Raw genomic sequence first — 17485 nt, 5'->3', positions numbered from 1 at the left:
AGATTTCTCAAAAACTTAAAAATAGATCTTCTATATGATCCAACTATACCACTTCTGGGTACATACCCTAAAGAATCAAAGTCAGTACATAATAAAGACACCTGCACATCCTTGTTTGTAGCTACACTATTCACAGTAGCTAAGTTGTAGAATCATCCTAGGTTTCCAGCAACTAGTAGATGAATAAAGAAAATATAGGATGTATACACAATGGAGTTTTATTCAGCTCTTAAGGAAGAGTGAAATTACATGTTTGCAGGGAAATGGATGAAACTCAAGATCAAATCCAGTATTATACTCTTTCCAAAACTGGACAAGAATGCAACAAAAAAAGAGATTTATATACCATTCTCTCTAATGAACACTGATGCAAAAATTGTCAATAAAATACTTGCAACTGAATTCAACAACACATGAAAAAGATCCTGCACCATGATCAAGTTGGTTTCATCCAGGCGATACAAGGATGATTCAACATACATAGATCAATAAATGTCATACAGTATATAAACAGAATCAAGAACAAAAACCACATGGTCATTCCATAAATAAAGAAAAAACCTTTGACAAGTTCAACATCCTTTTATGATAAAAGCACTGAAGAAACTAGGAATAAAAACAATGTCTTTCAGCATAATAAAGGCTATATACAATAAACTTATATCATACTAAATGGGGTAAAAACTGAAATTGTTTCCCCTAAAGTCAGGAATGAGACAAAGGTGTCCATTCTCCCCACTCTTATTCAATAGAGTACAAGAATCCTAGCCAGAGCAATAAAGCAAGAGAAAGAAAGAAAAGGAATTTGAATAGGGAAGGAACAAGTCAAAATTATCCCTATTTGCAAATGACATGATCCTATACTTAAAAGACTAAAGTTCCACCAAAAAACTCCTAGATCTCATAAACACTTTCAGCAATATAGCATGGTATATAAGCAACATACAAAAATCTATAGCTTTTCCTCATACCAAAAATGAACAGGCTGAGAAACAAATCATGAAAGTAATCCCATTCACAATAGTCTCAAAAAATTTAAAAACCTAGGTATAAACTTCACTGAGGAAGTGAGAGACCTCTAGAATGAAAACTACAAAATTTTGAAGAAAGAAATTGAAGAAGACACCAGAAGATAGAAAGACCTCCCATGTTCATGGATTGGCAGAATCATGAAACTGTCTATACTACCAACACCAGTCTACAGATTCAAGACAATGTCCTTTATAATCCCAAAGTTATTCTTTGCAGAAATAGAAATGTAAATCTAAAAATTCATGTGGAATCATAAAAGATCCTGAATAGCAAAATTAATCCTGAGCAAAAATAGCAATGCTGGAGGAATAACAATACTGTACTTCAAATTATACGACAGAGACGTAGTAACAAAAACAACATGGTACTGGCACAATAACAGAAACTAGGACCAATGAAACAAAATAGAAGATCCAGAAATAAAACCAGACAGCTACAGCCACTTGATCTTTGACAAAGGAGCCAAAAATACACACTGGAGAAAAGATACCCTCTTTAGTAACTGGTGATGGGAAAACTGATTATCTACATGTAAAAAGCTGAAAGTACACCCCTATTTCTCACCCTGTCCAAAAATCAACTCCAAATGGATCAAAGATCTTAATGGAGGATTCTTAATGGAAGACCTGAACTTTGGGACTACTACAGGAAAAAATAAGGAAAACTCTGGACAATATAGGCATAGGTAATTATTCCTGAATTGGACTCCAATTGCCTAGGAAATAAAAGCAAGAAATGACAAATGGGATGGCATCAAATTAAAAAGTTTCTGCACATCAAAGGAAGCAATTATCAGAATGAAGAGACAACCCACAGACTATCTGCTATTCAACATATAAAGAATTATTACCCAGATTATACAAAGAGCTCAAAAGCTAAATAGCAAAAGAACAATTAATCTAATTACTAAGTGGGCAAACAAATTGAATAAACAATTGTAAAAAAAGAAATACAAATGGCTAATAAATACATGAATAAATTTTCAACATCCTTAACCATAAAGGAAATGAAAACTACACTACAAACTACAGTCAGATTGATAATCAAGAAAATGACAAATGTGGCGAGGATGTGGGGAAAAAGGAAACCTCATACACTGTTGGTAAATGTAAAATAGTGTAACCAGTATGGAAATCAGTATGGAGGTTCCTCAAAAATCTAAAACTAGACCTGTCTTATGATCCAGCTTGAGCATGTATATGAAGGAGTGTAGATCAGTATACAAGAGAGAAACCTACACACCGATGCTTATCACAGTACTATATAATATACAACAAACAGTCAAGTTGTGGAACCAGCCTAAGTGCCCAACAATTCTTTACCAATGGATAAAGAAAATGTGGTATGTATACACAATGGAGTATTTTTTGGCCATAAAGAAAAACAAAATTCATCATTTTGAGCAAAACATGTGAGGCTCAAAAAGCCAAACATACATTTTTACATATATGGGGGAATCTAGGTCTAAAGTGACAAAAAAATAATGAAAATGCGACATGAATGTAAAAGGAGGACTACAGGAAGGGCAGTGGAATCAGTGGGATGGAGGAAGGGGAGTAAGAGAGTGTACCTTTATGTTAAGAGCTTGAGGGGGAAGGTAAATGAAGAGGGTAGAGGAGGATGGATATGGTTGGTGTATTTTCAATACTTGTATGAACGTGGAGCACTGAAACCTGTGAAAGTCATTTTAAGAAGAGGAAGTGGGAAGAGAGAGAATAATGGAGGAGATGAGCCAAACCAGGTACATTGCATACATACATGCAAATGTCACAACAAAACCCTCTGCATAACTATGAGATGCTAATAAAACTGTTTTAAAAACACAGATGCCATAGCCACTCCTCTGTAACTTCTGTCGAGTATCTGTGATTCTATTGCAGATTAGAGTGAGATCCAATGGTCTAGTGCTTCAAAGATGTCATTAACCCTATCAAGTGTGAAATTCAAATGCTCAATTATTTGATAAATGTACTTTGAAAAAAAGAGAGGGTACCTGGAGGTGAAAAGATCTGAAGTATATTACATGTATACATATGGAAGTATCATAATGAAACACATCAAGCACTGTTTGAAAAGGTGGGGAGCAAGGAAGAGACTAAGGAAATATAATGGAGGGGATAAACTTATTCAAAGTGCACTGTGTGTAATTCCAAGATGGCGGCTAGAGGTAGGAAGCAGAAAGCGACCCTCCTATAGTGAAATCTTGGAGAGACACTGGAGACACACTTTGCAGTCATAATCACCGAGAAAAGGCATAACTTTGACTCCTCCACATCTCCAGGCGGTGCAGAGAATCTCCACTTCACGTTAAATGGAGAACCGAGGAGGGCCCCCGGGGCCGCCAGTGGCCGGCGCCCATACGGCTTGGGAAGATGCGGACCAGGTGAGCTTTGCGGTACCGCGGTAGCCCCACAGACAAGCCTGGGCCAGAGCAGCATAGCCCCCTGGACAGACTGACCTCCACCCGGGAAAAAAAGAGAAACTGAGTACTAAGCAATAAGAACAGTTAAGACACGCTGGAAAGAGGGTGGGGCGCCCTGAGCGCTGAAGATTGGGGGAAGGGAATCCTTCCCGGGACTGTAAATAAACGAGCCGGGCGGGCCAGAGAGGCTCTGGCGGGAGCGGGGCGCGAGCCCAGCAACCAGGAGCGGGGACGCTTGTGAGAGGAGGGAAGACCCACTTCCCATGTGAACTGTAAACAAACACGCAGGCCTGACAACGCCAGGCAGTGTCACCTTTCCCAGTGCTTGGAAAGGGGAAAGCCTGTAGCAGAGGCCCCCGCACAGGAGAACTCTGAACAAACAAAGCCTGTGGGACCAGGTGAGCGCTAGCTCACCCCAGAGATCTGCATAAATAACGCCGCCAGCTACAGGCTGAGAGCAGCAGGCAGGCAAGCCACAGTTGCAGATACCACTCTCAGAACTGTCTCCAGACGCTTTTTTTTCTTTTTCTCCCTACCTTTGATGAGAGAACAACCGAATTACACCTGCAAGCCGAAAAACTTACTGAAACTGTATTGCATTTGAACTGGGGACACTTGGTGGGGCTTTTTTTTTTTTTCTTCTGTGTGTGTGTGAGTGTAGTTTTGTTCTGCTTTATGCATCCCCTTTGATGAGACAACTACAGAACAACATCTGAGGCACCAACTCCAGGACTGGAGATTGAGACGGACATCCAAATTATTAAGACTGAAATTGCATTGCATATAAACTTGGAAGTTTTTTGGTTTTTTTTTTTTAATTTTCTATTTTCCATTTTATTTTAATTCATTTTTATAAATAGATATTACTTTCATATACTTATTTTTTATTTTTTTTATCTTTGATTTTCAATCCTCTCTCTGTCACTCTATTGTCTGTTCAGCTTACTGTCGATTAGTACACTAACACTCCCTGTTTATACCTTTGAAACTCTCTTGTCTGATACCTTGTTCTGCTTTCTCCCTCTTGTCTGTATATTTGTTTTCCCCTTTTCTTTAACTTCTTGCTTTCCATCTCAGCTCACTCTTCCATTCTAAATATTACCATTGTTATTATTACAAGCTAGAAAATACTTAATTACACACAGTACAGGGACAGTAACAACACCAAGGACAATGACAGGAAGACAGAAAAAACAAGGAAACCAGTTTCCCCACAGCAAAAAATTAGTACAGGAACCAGAGGGGAATGAAGAGAACAGAAACTCAGAGCCAGACTCCAACAAAATGAAGATAAACTATGCCAAAGGACCCAATGAAGCCTACAAGAATAATTTAAAAGAAGACATACTACAAGTACTCAATGAGAATTTTATAGAGATGATACTGGATAGGGTCAACCAAAATGTACAGGAGACACTCAAGAAATTCCAAGACAATAAAAATAGAGAATTTGAAAAAGCAAAAGAAGAAATAAAGGAAACCATAGAAGCACTGTATAAACACCAAAGTGAAAGAGAGAACACAATGAATAAATGGATAAATGAACTCAGGACAAAAATAGACAACAATAAAGAAGAAAACAGCCAGGATATGGAAAACCTCAGAAAAAAGAACGAAACAGAACTGCAAAACAAAACGGAAGGCCAATCCAGCAGAATAGAACAAACAGAAGACAGAATCTCAGAACTTGAAGATGAAATGGTAATTAAAGGAAAAACTGAAGAACTATTAATTAAACAACTCAAGACCTGTGAAAAGAAAATGCAAGAACTCACTGACTCCATCAAAAGACCAAACTTGAGAATCATGGGTATCGAAGAAGGAGAAGAGGTGCAAGCGAAGGGAATGCGTAATATATTCAACAAAATAATAATGGAAAATTTCCCAAATCTAGAGGAAGATATTCCCATACAAATGCAAGAGGCCTCCAGGACACCAAACAGACCAGATCAAAATAGAACTACTCCACGACATATCATCATTAAAACAACAAGTTCAGAAACTAAGGAAAGAATATTGAAGGCTGCAAGAGAGAGAAAACAAGTAACATACAAAGGTAAACCCATCAAAATCACAGCACTCTTCTCAACAGAAACATTAAAAGCAAGAAGAGCGTGGGGTGAGATCTTCCAGGCACTGAATGAAAATAACTTCAACCCCAGGATACTCTACCCAGCAAAGCTATCATTCAAAATAGATGGAGCAATAAAAGTCTTCCATGATAAGCAGAAACTAAAACAATATGTGACCACAAAGCCACCATTACAAAAGATTCTGCAAGGGATCCTGCACACAGAAAGTGACACCCAACTTAACCATGAAAAGGCAGGCAGCACCAAACCACAGGATAAGAAAAAGCAAGACAGTAGAGAGTAACATCAAGTTAGGTACACACAATCAAACCTTCAAACAACTAAGATAACTAAATGGCAGGAATCACCACATACCTATCAGTACTAACACTTAATGTTAATGGACTTAATTCACCCATCAAAAGACACCGTTTGACAAAATGGATTAAAAAAGAAGATCCAACAATTTGTTGCTTACAGGAGACTCATCTCACCAACAGAAATAAGCATATGCTTAGGATGAAAGGCTGGAAGAAGATTTACCAAGCCAATGGCCCCCGAAAATAAGCAGGAGTAGCAATACTTATCACTGACAAAGTAGACTTCAAACCTACATTGATCAAACGAGATAAAGAAGGACATTCCATACTAATAAAAGGGGAAATAGACCAAAAGGAAATAATAATCATCAATCTGTACGCACCCAATGTCAATGCACCCGAATTCATCAAACATACCCTGAAAGACCTAAAAGCATATATAAATGCCAACACAGTGGTTGTGGGACACTTTAACACCCCATTATCATCAATAGATAGGTCATCCAAACAAAAACTCAATAAAGAAATCCAAGATCTAAAATATGCAATAGATCAAGTGGACCTAGTAGATGTCTACAGAACATTTCATCCAACCTCTACACAATATACATTCTTCTCAGCAGCCCATGGAACCTTCTCCAAAATAGATCATATCCTAGGGCACAAAGCAAGTCTCAGCAAATATAAGAAAATAGAAATAATACCATGCATACTATCTGACCACAATGCAGTAAAAGTAGAACTCAACAACAAAAGTAATGACAAAAAACATGCAAACAGCTGGAAACTAAATAACTCATTACTTAATGAAGAATGGATCATCGATGCAATAAAAGAGGAAATTAAAAAGTTCCTAGGAGTCAATGAAAATGAAAACACAACCCTCGGAACCTATGGGACACAGCTAAGGCAGTCTTGAGAGGAAAGTTTATAGCCATGAGTGCATATATTAAAAAGATTGAAAGATCCCAAATCAATGACCTAATGATACATCTCAAACTCCTAGAAAAACAAGAACAAGCAAATCCCAAAACAAATAGAAGGAGAGAAATAATAAAAATAAGAGCTGAAATCAATGAAATAGAAACCAAAAAAACCATACAAAGAATTAATGAAACAAAAAGTTGGTTCTTTGAAAAAATAAACAAGATCGATAGACCCCTGGCAAACCTGACTAAAATGAGGAGAGAAAAAACCCAAATTAGTAGAATCAGGAATGCAAAGGGGAGATAACAACAAACACCATGGAAGTCCAGGAAATCATCAGAGACTACTTTGAGAACCTATATTCAAATAAATTTGAAAATCTAAAAGAAATGGACAGATTTCTAGATACATATGATCATCCAAAACTGAACCAAGAGGAAATTAATCACCTGAATAGACCTATAACACAAAATGAAATTGAAGCAGCAATCAAGAGTCTCCCCAAAAAGAAAAGTCCAGGACCTGATGGATTCTCTGCTGAATTCTATCAGACCTTTAAAGAAGAACTGATACCAACCCTCCTTAAACTGTCCCATGAAATAGAAAGGGAAGGAAAACTGCCAAACACATTTTATGAAGCCAGTATTACACGTATCCCAAAACCAGGCAAAGACACCTCCAAAAAGGAGAACTATAGGCCAATCTCCTTAATGAACATTGATGCAAAAATCCTCAACAAAATAATGGCAAATCGAATTCAGCAACACATCAAAAAGATTATTCACCACAACCAGGTAGGCTTCATCCCAGGGATGCAGGGGTGGTTCAACATATGAAAATCAATAAACGTAATAAACCACATTAACAGAAGCAAAGACAAAAACCACTTGATCATCTCAGTAGATGCAGAAAAAGCCTTTGATAAGATCCAACATCATTTCATGATAAAAGCTCTAAGAAAACTAGGAATAGAAGGAAAGTTCCTCAACATTATAAAAGCTATATATGACAAACCTACAGCCAGCATTATACTTAACGGAGAAAAATTAAAACCATTCCCTCTAAAATCAGGAACCAGACAAGGATGCCCACTATCTCCACTCCTATTCAACATAGTACTGGAATTCCTAGCCAGAGCAATTAGGCAAGAAGAAGGAATAAAAGGAATACAAATAGGTAAAGAAACTGTCAAAATATCCCTATTTGCAGACGACATGATCCTATACCTTAAAGACCCAAAAAACTCTACTCAGAAGCTTCTAGACATCATCAATAGCTACAGCAAGGTAGCAGGATATAAAATCAACATAGAAAAATCATTAGCATTTCTATACACTAACAATGAGCAAACGGAAAAAGAATGTATGAAAACAATTCCATTTACAATAGCCTCAAAAAAAATCAAATACCTAGGTGTAAACCTAACAAAAGATGTGAAAGACCTCTACAAGGAAAACTATACACTTCTGAAGAAAGAGATTGAGGAAGACTATAGAAAGTGGAGAGATCTCCCATGCTCATGGATTGGTAGAATCAACATAGTAAAAATGTCGATACTCCCAAAAGTAATCTACATGTTTAATGCAATTCCCATCAAAATTCCAATGACATTCATTAAAGAGATTGAAAAATCTACTGTGAAATTTATATGGAAACACAAGAGGCCATGAATAGCCAAGGCAATACTCAGTCAAAAGAACAATGCAGGAGGTATCACAATACCTGACTTCAAACTATATTACAAAGCAATAACAATAAAAACAGCATGGTACTGGCACAAAAACAGACATGAAGACCAGTGGAACAGAATAAAGGATCCAGATATGAAGCCACACAACTATGAGCAACTTATCTTTGACAAAGTCACTAAAAATATACGATGGAGAAATAGCAGCCTCTTCATCAAAAACTGCTGGGAAAACTGGTTAGCAGTCTGCAAAAAACTGAAACTAGATCCATGTATATCACCCTATACCAAGATTAACTCAAAATGGATCAAGGATCTTAATATCAGACCCCAAAGTCTTAAGTTGATACAAGAAAGAGTAGGAAATACTCTGGAGTTAGTAGGTATAGGTAAGAACTTTCTCAATGAAACCCCAGCAGCACAGCAACTAAGAGATAGCATAGATAAATGGGACCTCATAAAACTAAAAAGCTTCTGTTCATCAAAAGAAATGGTCTCTAAACTGAAGAGAACACCCACACAGTGGGAGAAAATATTTGCCAATTATACATCAGACAAAGGACTGATAACCAGAATATACAGGGAACTTAAAAAACTAAATTTTCCCAAAACTAATGAACCAATAAAGAAATGGGCAAGTGAACTAAACAGAACTTTCTCAAAAGAAGAAATTCAAATGGCAAAAAAACACATGAAAAAATGCTCACCATCTCTAGCAATAAAGGAAATGCAAATTAAAACCACACTAAGATTCCACCTCACCCCTGTTAGAATAGCCATCATCAGCAACACCACCAACAACAGGTGTTGGCGAGGATGCGGGGAAAAAGGAACCCTCTTACACTGTTGGTGGGGATGTAGACTAGTACAACCACTCTGGAAAAAAATTTGGAGGCTACTTAAAAAGCTGGACATCGATCTACCATTTGATCCAGCAATACCACTCTTGGGGATATACCCAAAAGACTGTTACTCCAGAGGCACCTGCACATCCATGTTTATTGCGGCACTATTCACAATAGCCAAGTTATGGAAACAGCCAAGATGCCCCACCACTGACGAATGGATTAAGAAAATGTGGTATCTATACACAATGGAATTTTATGCAGCCATGAAGAAGAACGAAATGTTATCATTCGCTGGTAAATGGATGGAATTGGAGAACATCATTCTGAGTGAGGTTAGCCTGGCTCAAAAGACCAAAAATCGTATGTTCTCCCTCATATGTGGACATTAGATCAAGGGCAAACACAACAAGGGGATTGGACTATGAGCACATGATAAAAGCGAAAGCACACAAGGGAGGGGTGAGGATAGGTAAGACACCTAAAAAACTAGCTAGCATTTGTTGCCCTTAATGCAGAGAAACTAAAGCAGATACCTTAAAGCAACTGAGGCCAATAGGAAAAGGGGACCAGGAACTAGAGAAAAGGTGAGATCAAAAAGAATTAACCTAGAAGGTAACACCCACGCACAGGAAATCAATGTGAGTCAATGCCCTGTATAGCTATCCTTATCTCAACCAGCAAAACCCCTTGTTCCTTCCTATTATTGCTTATACTCTCTCTACAACAAAATTAGAGATAAGGGCAAAATAGTTTCTGCTGGGTATTGAGGGGAGGAGCGGGAGGGGGTGGAGTGGGTGGTAAGGGAGGGGGTGGGGGCAGGGGGGAGAAATGAACCAAGCCTTGTATGCACATATGAATAATAAAAGAAAAATGAAAAAAAAAAACAAAAAACAAAGTGCACTGTGTGCAGCTATGAAATTTTCACCATGCAACTCCCTTGTGCTATTAATGATAAAATTAAGAAAAAAAATGTTGAAAACTGCTGAGCTCCCAGAAAAAAAAGAAATAATATAGAAAAATTCCATGTGCCCTTTTCCTATTTTCCCCCAATGCTAACGTCTTCCAGAAGTACAGTACACTGTCAAAACCACATTGTTGATACCGACACAGTGAAGACACAAATGTTCATCTTTTGAGGATCATAGGTCCTCATAAACCCTCTAATTGCCACACTATAAAATTTTATTTATAAAGATACATGTGATAGTTGTGTGTTTATGTATAAAACAGGTGCTATATAAGTGATCCAGAGATGTCCCACAACACATTTTTTCCTGTGTTTACATCTTCACAGAAGACCGGGACCCTGATCACAACCTCTCCACACCACGCTACTCTCAAGTTTTGCAACATCTCATTGTTTAAGTAAAACACCTAAAATGTAAATTTTTAGCCATTTGGATTCTGCACACCCCAGAAACTGCATCCAGCATCTGATGGTCATGAACAAGATGAACCTGGGGGCTCTAGAAGACCTTGAGCTGCTGCTGCCTGGAGCTCTCTGTCCCAGAAACTCTCTTGTGCTACTGAATGACATCACCTAGACTCATAAATTCCTCTCTGTCCCCTTCCCCTTTGTGTTCTCTTGCCCTCCTGCTGCTCTGGGGAGTGACGCCCACACCGTTGCCTTGATGGTCTCCTGCTACAGAGGACCATAGCTTTCCACTTCCCACCTCCCCAGCACATCTGTCCAGGTAGTGTCTAAATAAAGCTAGTTGTGTACTCCTGCCACCCTGTGGTCAGAGCTTTCTCTTTATCAGCCCTGAAGTCTCCTAAACTTGCTACACCCTCCAGCTCTCTTCCTGTTCTTCCCCCTCCTTTAACCCCTAGCAACCTCCAATTTGTTCTTTTTTTTTTTTGTCATTTCAAGAATGCTAAATAAGTGGATTTGTAAAATATGTAGCTTTTGGGGATTGTCTTCCAATTCAACATAATGCTCTGGAGATTCACCCAGTTTACCACTGCATCAAGAGTTCTTTCTGGTGCTGATAAACCAGTTTGCCTGGTCATTCACCCACTGACTAACATACAGTTGTTCAAAGTTCTTACCATTGTGAATGAATTTGCTATAAACATCTGTGCATGGGTTTTGGTGTGAAAGTAAAATTTCAATTCTCTAAGATGTATCCAGAAGGAATACTGTGGGTTGTATGTCAATTGATGGTTTAGTTACTTAAGAACTTGACAGACCATTTTCCAGAGTGGATATGGCATTTTATATCCCCACATGCAATATAAGAGTGACCTAGTTTCTCCAGCATTTGGTGGTGTCACTGTTTTTAATTTGATCACCTATTAGTGGTGTGTGGTGTGTTCACTCTGATTTATGTTTCCACTTCTCTAATGGCTAACTATGTAAAACATCATCTCGCGTGCTTCTTTCTGTGTATCCTCTATGTCTATACGTAACTGACACTACAGTCTTATGTATATAGGTCTATGTTAGTCTTGAAATTGGGATTGCTTCCTACCACTTTAATTTTCTTTTCAAAATTGTGGGACTCTTCTTGTTCCTTTGCATTTCTCAGACCTTTTAGAATAATCCTGTCTATATCTACAAAGATCTTGGGATTTTGATTATCAATGGCATTAAATCTGTACTTAAAATTTGAGATTATTAACATGATTACCAAGTTGAGACTTCCAGTCAATGAACACAGTATCTTTTTTGTTTATTTAGATCCTCTTTACAATTTGCTGGGTTTATTGATTGTGTAGTGTTTAGCATACAAGTCCCGTATGTGCTTATTAGATATGCCCCTAAGTATTTCTTTAGCAATTGTAATTTTTAACTTTTGTTTTTAACTAGTGCTTATTAATTGTACAAAGGGGTTACTCCTGATGTTTCCCACATGCATATATTGTACCCTATTTTTTTAACAACTTTCAGTGAGTAGCCTTATATCATCTTCATACACAGACACAATGTATTTTGGCATGATCCTCCCCTCATCATTTTCTTTCCTTTTCCCTCTTCCCCTGGCCACCCCCAGACAGTCTGTCAATGTTTTTGTATATATGTATGTGTATATATGTATATGTATATATTTAGGTCTAGATTCTGCATATTAAAGGGAATATGTGACCTTTGTTTTCCTGAACCTGGATTCCTTTGCTTACATGATGATCTTCCACTTCCAACCTGCAAACAACATAATTTCATTCTTCTTTATGGATGAATAATACTTCATTGTGCATTTTCATTACCCATTCAAGAGCATCTGGGCTAATTCCAAAGCTTAGATGTTGTGAATAGTGCTGCAATAGACATGGGTGTGCAAGTGTCTTTACTGCATGCTGACTTACATTTCTTCAGATATATGCCCAGGAGTCATATGGGAGTTCTATTTTTAGTTTTTCAAAGGAAACTCCATACTGCTTCCCATAGTGGCTGCACTCATTTATATTCCCACAAATAAGTGTTCTTTCCCCCCGCATTCTCATCAGCATTTGTTTTTGTTCTTTACATTCTTTTTCTTTTTCTGTGCTAGGATTTTGTTTTGTGATTGCTACATTACTTTTTTTATTCATTTATTCATATGTGCATACATTGTTTGGGCCATTTCTCCCCCCTTACCCCCCTCACCCCCTCCCACACTAAGAGGAGAGCACATATGGGAGAAATGGGGACAGGCAGGAAACCCAAAACTTGAAAATGCTTGATGTGTGCACTGCAGAGGAGCTAATACAGAAAGGTGACTGGAAAGCAGTGAAGAAGTCAGATAGAGATGAATCAATTCGGGTTGTAATACACTTGTGCATGGAAGCAATACTAGGAATCTCTCTGTATAACTATCCTTATCTTAACTAACAAAAACACTTTGTCTTTCTTATTATTGTTTATGTCTTCTCTTCAACAAAATTGGAGAAAAGGGCAGAACAGGTTCTGCCTGGAAGAGAGGAGGGTAGGGGGATAGGGAGGGGGTCCCAAACATTGCATGCACATATGAATGAATTAATACAAAAATAAAATTGATGAATTAACATAGCAAAAAAAATCCGTTCATAAAAGCCCCAGCCTTCACCTGAGCAGGGAGCCACCGATTTCTGGGCTTGCTGCACTGCTCTAGCTGTAGCCTTTCCTTTCTTTCTAATAAATCCTACTTTGTATACCAGCCTTGTCTCACAAGTCAATCAACTGCCTCCTGAGCAAGTTCTCTGGCCTGTCAAAGACACCTCCAAAAGGAGAACTATAGGCCAATCTCCTTAATGAACATTGATGCAAAAATTCTCAACAAAATAATGGCAAACTGAATTCAACAACACATCAAAAAGATTATTCACGACCAAGTAGGCTTCATCCTAGGAATGCCGGGGTGGTTCAACATACGAAAATCAATAAACATAATAAACCACATTAACAGAAGCAAAGACAAAAGCCACTTGATCATCTCAATAGATGCATAAAAAGCCTTTGATAATATCCAACACCACTTCGTGATAGAAGCTCTAAAAAACCAAGGAATAGAAGGAAAGTACCTCAACATTATAAAAGCTATATATGAAAAACCTACAGCCAGCATTATACTTAACAGAGAAAAACTGAACCCATTCCCTCTAAAATCAGGAACCAGACAAGGATGGCCACTATTTCCACTCCTATTCAACATAGTACTGGAATTCCTAGCCAGAGCAATTAGGCAAGAAGAAGGAATAAAAGGAATACAAATAGGTAAAGAAACTGTCAAAATATCCCTATTTGCAGACAACATGCTCCAATACCTTAAAGACCCAAAAAACTCTACTCAGAAGCTTCTAGACATCATAAATAGCTACAGCAAGGTAGCAGGATATAAAATCAATAGAAAAATCATTAGTATTTCTATACACTAACAATGAGCAAACTGAAAAAGAATGTATGAAAACAATTCCATTTACAATAGCCTCAAAAAAATCAAATACCTAGGTGTAAACCTAACAAAAGATGTGAAAGACCTCTACAAGGAAAACTATACACTTCTGAAGAAAGAGATTGAGGAAGACTATAGAAAGTGGAGAGATCTCCCATGGTCATGGATTGGTAGAATCAACATAGTAAAAATGTCGATACTCCCAAAAGTAATCTACATGTTTAATGCAATTCCGATTAAAATTCCAATGACATTCATTAAAGAGATTGAAAAATCTACTGTTAATTTTATATGGAAGCACAAGAGGCCACGAATAACCAAGACAATACTCAGTAAAAAGAACAATGCAGGAGGTATCACAATACCTGACTTCAAACTATATTACAAAGCAATAACAATAAAAACAGCATGGTACTGGCACAAAAACAGACATGAAGACCAGTGGAACAGAATAGAGGACCCAGATATGAAGCCACACAACTATAACCAACTGTCATTGACAAAGTCACTAAAAATATACGATGGAGAAATAGCAGCCTCTTCAACAAAAATTGCTGGGAAAACTGGTTAGCAGTCTGCAAAAAACTGAAACTAAATCCATGTATATCACCTTATACCAATATTAACTCAAAATGGATCAAGGATCTTAATATCAGACCACAAACTCTAAAGTTGATACAGGAAAGAGTAGGAAATACTCTGGAGTTAGTAGGCATAGGTAAGAACTTTCTCAATGGGACCCCAGCAGCACAGCAGCTAAGAGATAGCATAGATAAATGGGACCTCATAAGACTAAAAAGCTTCTGTTCATCAAAAGAAATGGTCTCTAAACTGAAAAGAACACCCACAGAGTGGGAGAAAATATTTGCCAGCTACACATCAGACAAAGGACTGATAACCAGAATATATAGGGAACTTAAAAACTAAATTCTACCAAAATTAATGAACCAATAAAGAAATGGGCAAGTGAACTAAACAGAACTTTCTCAAAAGAAGAAATTCAAATGGCCAAAAAACACATGAAAAAATGCTTACCATCTCTAGCAATAAAGGAAATGCAAATTAAAACCACACTAAGATTCCACCTCACCCCTGTTAGAATAGCCATCATTAGCAACACCACCATCAACAGGTGTTGGCGAGGATGTGGGGAAAAAGGAACCCTCTTACACTGTTGGTGGGAATGTAAACTAGTACAACCACTCTGGAAAAAATTTGGGAGCTACTTAAAAAGCTAAACATAGATCTACCATTTGATCCAGCAATACCACTCTTGGGGATATACCCAAAAGAATGTGACACAGGTTACTCCCAAGGGAACTGCACACCCATGTTTATTGCGGCACTATTCACAATAGCCAAATTATGGAAAAAGCCAAGATGCCCCACCACTGATGAATGGATTAAGAAAATGTGGTATCTATACACAATGGAATTTTATGCGGCCATGAGAAGAACGAAATGTTATCATTCGCTGGTAAATGGATGGAATTGGAGAACATTATTCTGAGTGACGTTAGCCTGGCCCAAAAGACCAAAAATCATATGTTCTCCCTCATATGTGGACATTAGATCAAGGGCAAACACAACAAGGGGATTGGACTTTGATCACATGATAAAAGTGAGAGTACACAAGGGAGGTATGAAGATAGGTAAGACACCTAAAAAACTAGATAACATTTGTTGCCCTCAACGCAGAGAAACTAAAACAGATACCTTAAAAGCAACTGAGGTCAATAGGAGAAAGGCACCAAGAACTAGAGAAAAGGTTAGATCAAAAAGAATTAACCTAGAAGGTAACACACACACACAGGAAATTAATGTGAGTCAACTCCCTGTATAGCTATCCTTATCTCAACCAGCAAAAACCCTTGTTCCTTCCTATTATTGCTTATACTCTCTCTTCAACAAAATTAGAAATAAGGGCAAAATAGTTTCTGCTGGGTATTGAGGGGGTGGGAGGAGAGGGAGGGGGCGAAGTGGGTGGTAAAGGAGGGGGTGGGGGCTGGGGGGAGAAATGACCCAAGCCTTGTATGCACATATGAATAATAAAACCAATAAAAAATTTTTTTAAAGTTCTCTGGCCTGTAAAGGCAAGGACCCTTGATACGGGCCATGACATTTCACACCAGCACTTTACAAGAACATGAACTATGTCTTTTTGGGACAGTAAACATAGGCGTAGCCTGGAACAAGGTCCAGTGTGAGGATGGGAGGGCAGGGTAGGCACAGGGGAGATAGGAAGGCTGAGGGTGGAGATGAGAAGAATGATGCATGTAAGTTTAGCTAACATGAAATATGTCTTTTGGAAGACAGGTGAAAGGTGTGGACTGGGGAAGGCCAGGGCAGGTGAGATAAGCAGAGGTAATAAGAGATAGTGCACGGTAGGTATGGATGTGGCAGGTGATTAAGCAGAGCTTTCATGGAATAGTGAATAGAGACAGGTAGGGAAATTTGAGTTAAGAGAGACCCCAAACTTGGGCTCTTGAATTAGGACAAATGTGGGGTGAAATCTGGAACAGGATGTGAACAAAAATTGAATGAATGGATTTAGGAGGAAATGGCAACAGTATGATGCAATACAACTAATAATCCAAAAGTCCTTGGATGTTCCAAGGACAGCATGCTTCTGTACAAATTTGTTTGGTCACTCATCTCCCAGCCCACCTGGCAGAAGACAGTGCCTTGGACATCTTCCAGAAGCATCAAGAGAAGGAAATGGAGAAAAGACAGCAGACCTACTGGTGAACACCCACAGTTAGACCTCCCAATTTTTGCCCCATTACTGACTCTACCTCTTCCCTACCTTTTCCCCAACTGTTAGCCGGAGCATCTGGAAGGAAGGTTTACTGCTGAATATAGCTACAAATACTGAGAAAGATTTACCCCAGATATGAGATTCCATAAAGAAAAGAAGCTAGACTATGAGTTGCAGCAAAGATAGTGGCCCATTCAGGTGGGATGTGGTTAGTTGAATGTTTCATCTTATACCATCCTAGGGCTTTAGAGATGGTCTTCAAAATTTTTATACCCTCCTAACATCCTGCACCCATCCAAAAGATTTTGATCACATATTTTGGGGTCTGAAGACTACCCTGGCTGGTTAGTGGTTTCCTTAGGTCTTTATAATTCCTTGACATCTCACTTTTCTATTCCATCCATTGTATTTCAGGGTCCCCCATAACTCCTTACTAGATGAGAAATAATTTGGACTCCTCATCTGAGAAAGGATTGGAGATAAAACCATGGAGGCAGAGTATGGTGTGATCACATGTCTGAATCCCTGGGATAGGGCCTGGATGAAAGGGGCATCCAGGTAAACATCCT

General features: G+C 38.3%; 1 pseudogene; it reads left to right on the top strand.

Annotated features, from left to right (window-relative positions):
* The first annotated feature begins 16670 nt into the window (after positions 1-16670).
* LOC109675894 (polyunsaturated fatty acid lipoxygenase ALOX12-like) overlaps positions 16671-17485 on the top strand; it is a 44437-nt pseudogene continuing 43622 nt past the window's right edge.

The sequence above is a fragment of the Castor canadensis genome, chromosome 11 (genome assembly GCF_047511655.1).
Source record: "Castor canadensis chromosome 11, mCasCan1.hap1v2, whole genome shotgun sequence".
In the NCBI taxonomy this organism is placed as follows: Eukaryota; Metazoa; Chordata; class Mammalia; order Rodentia; family Castoridae; genus Castor; species Castor canadensis.
The sequence above is the reverse complement of the archived record's forward strand: the minus strand, read 5'-3'. Positions and strand labels throughout refer to the sequence as shown.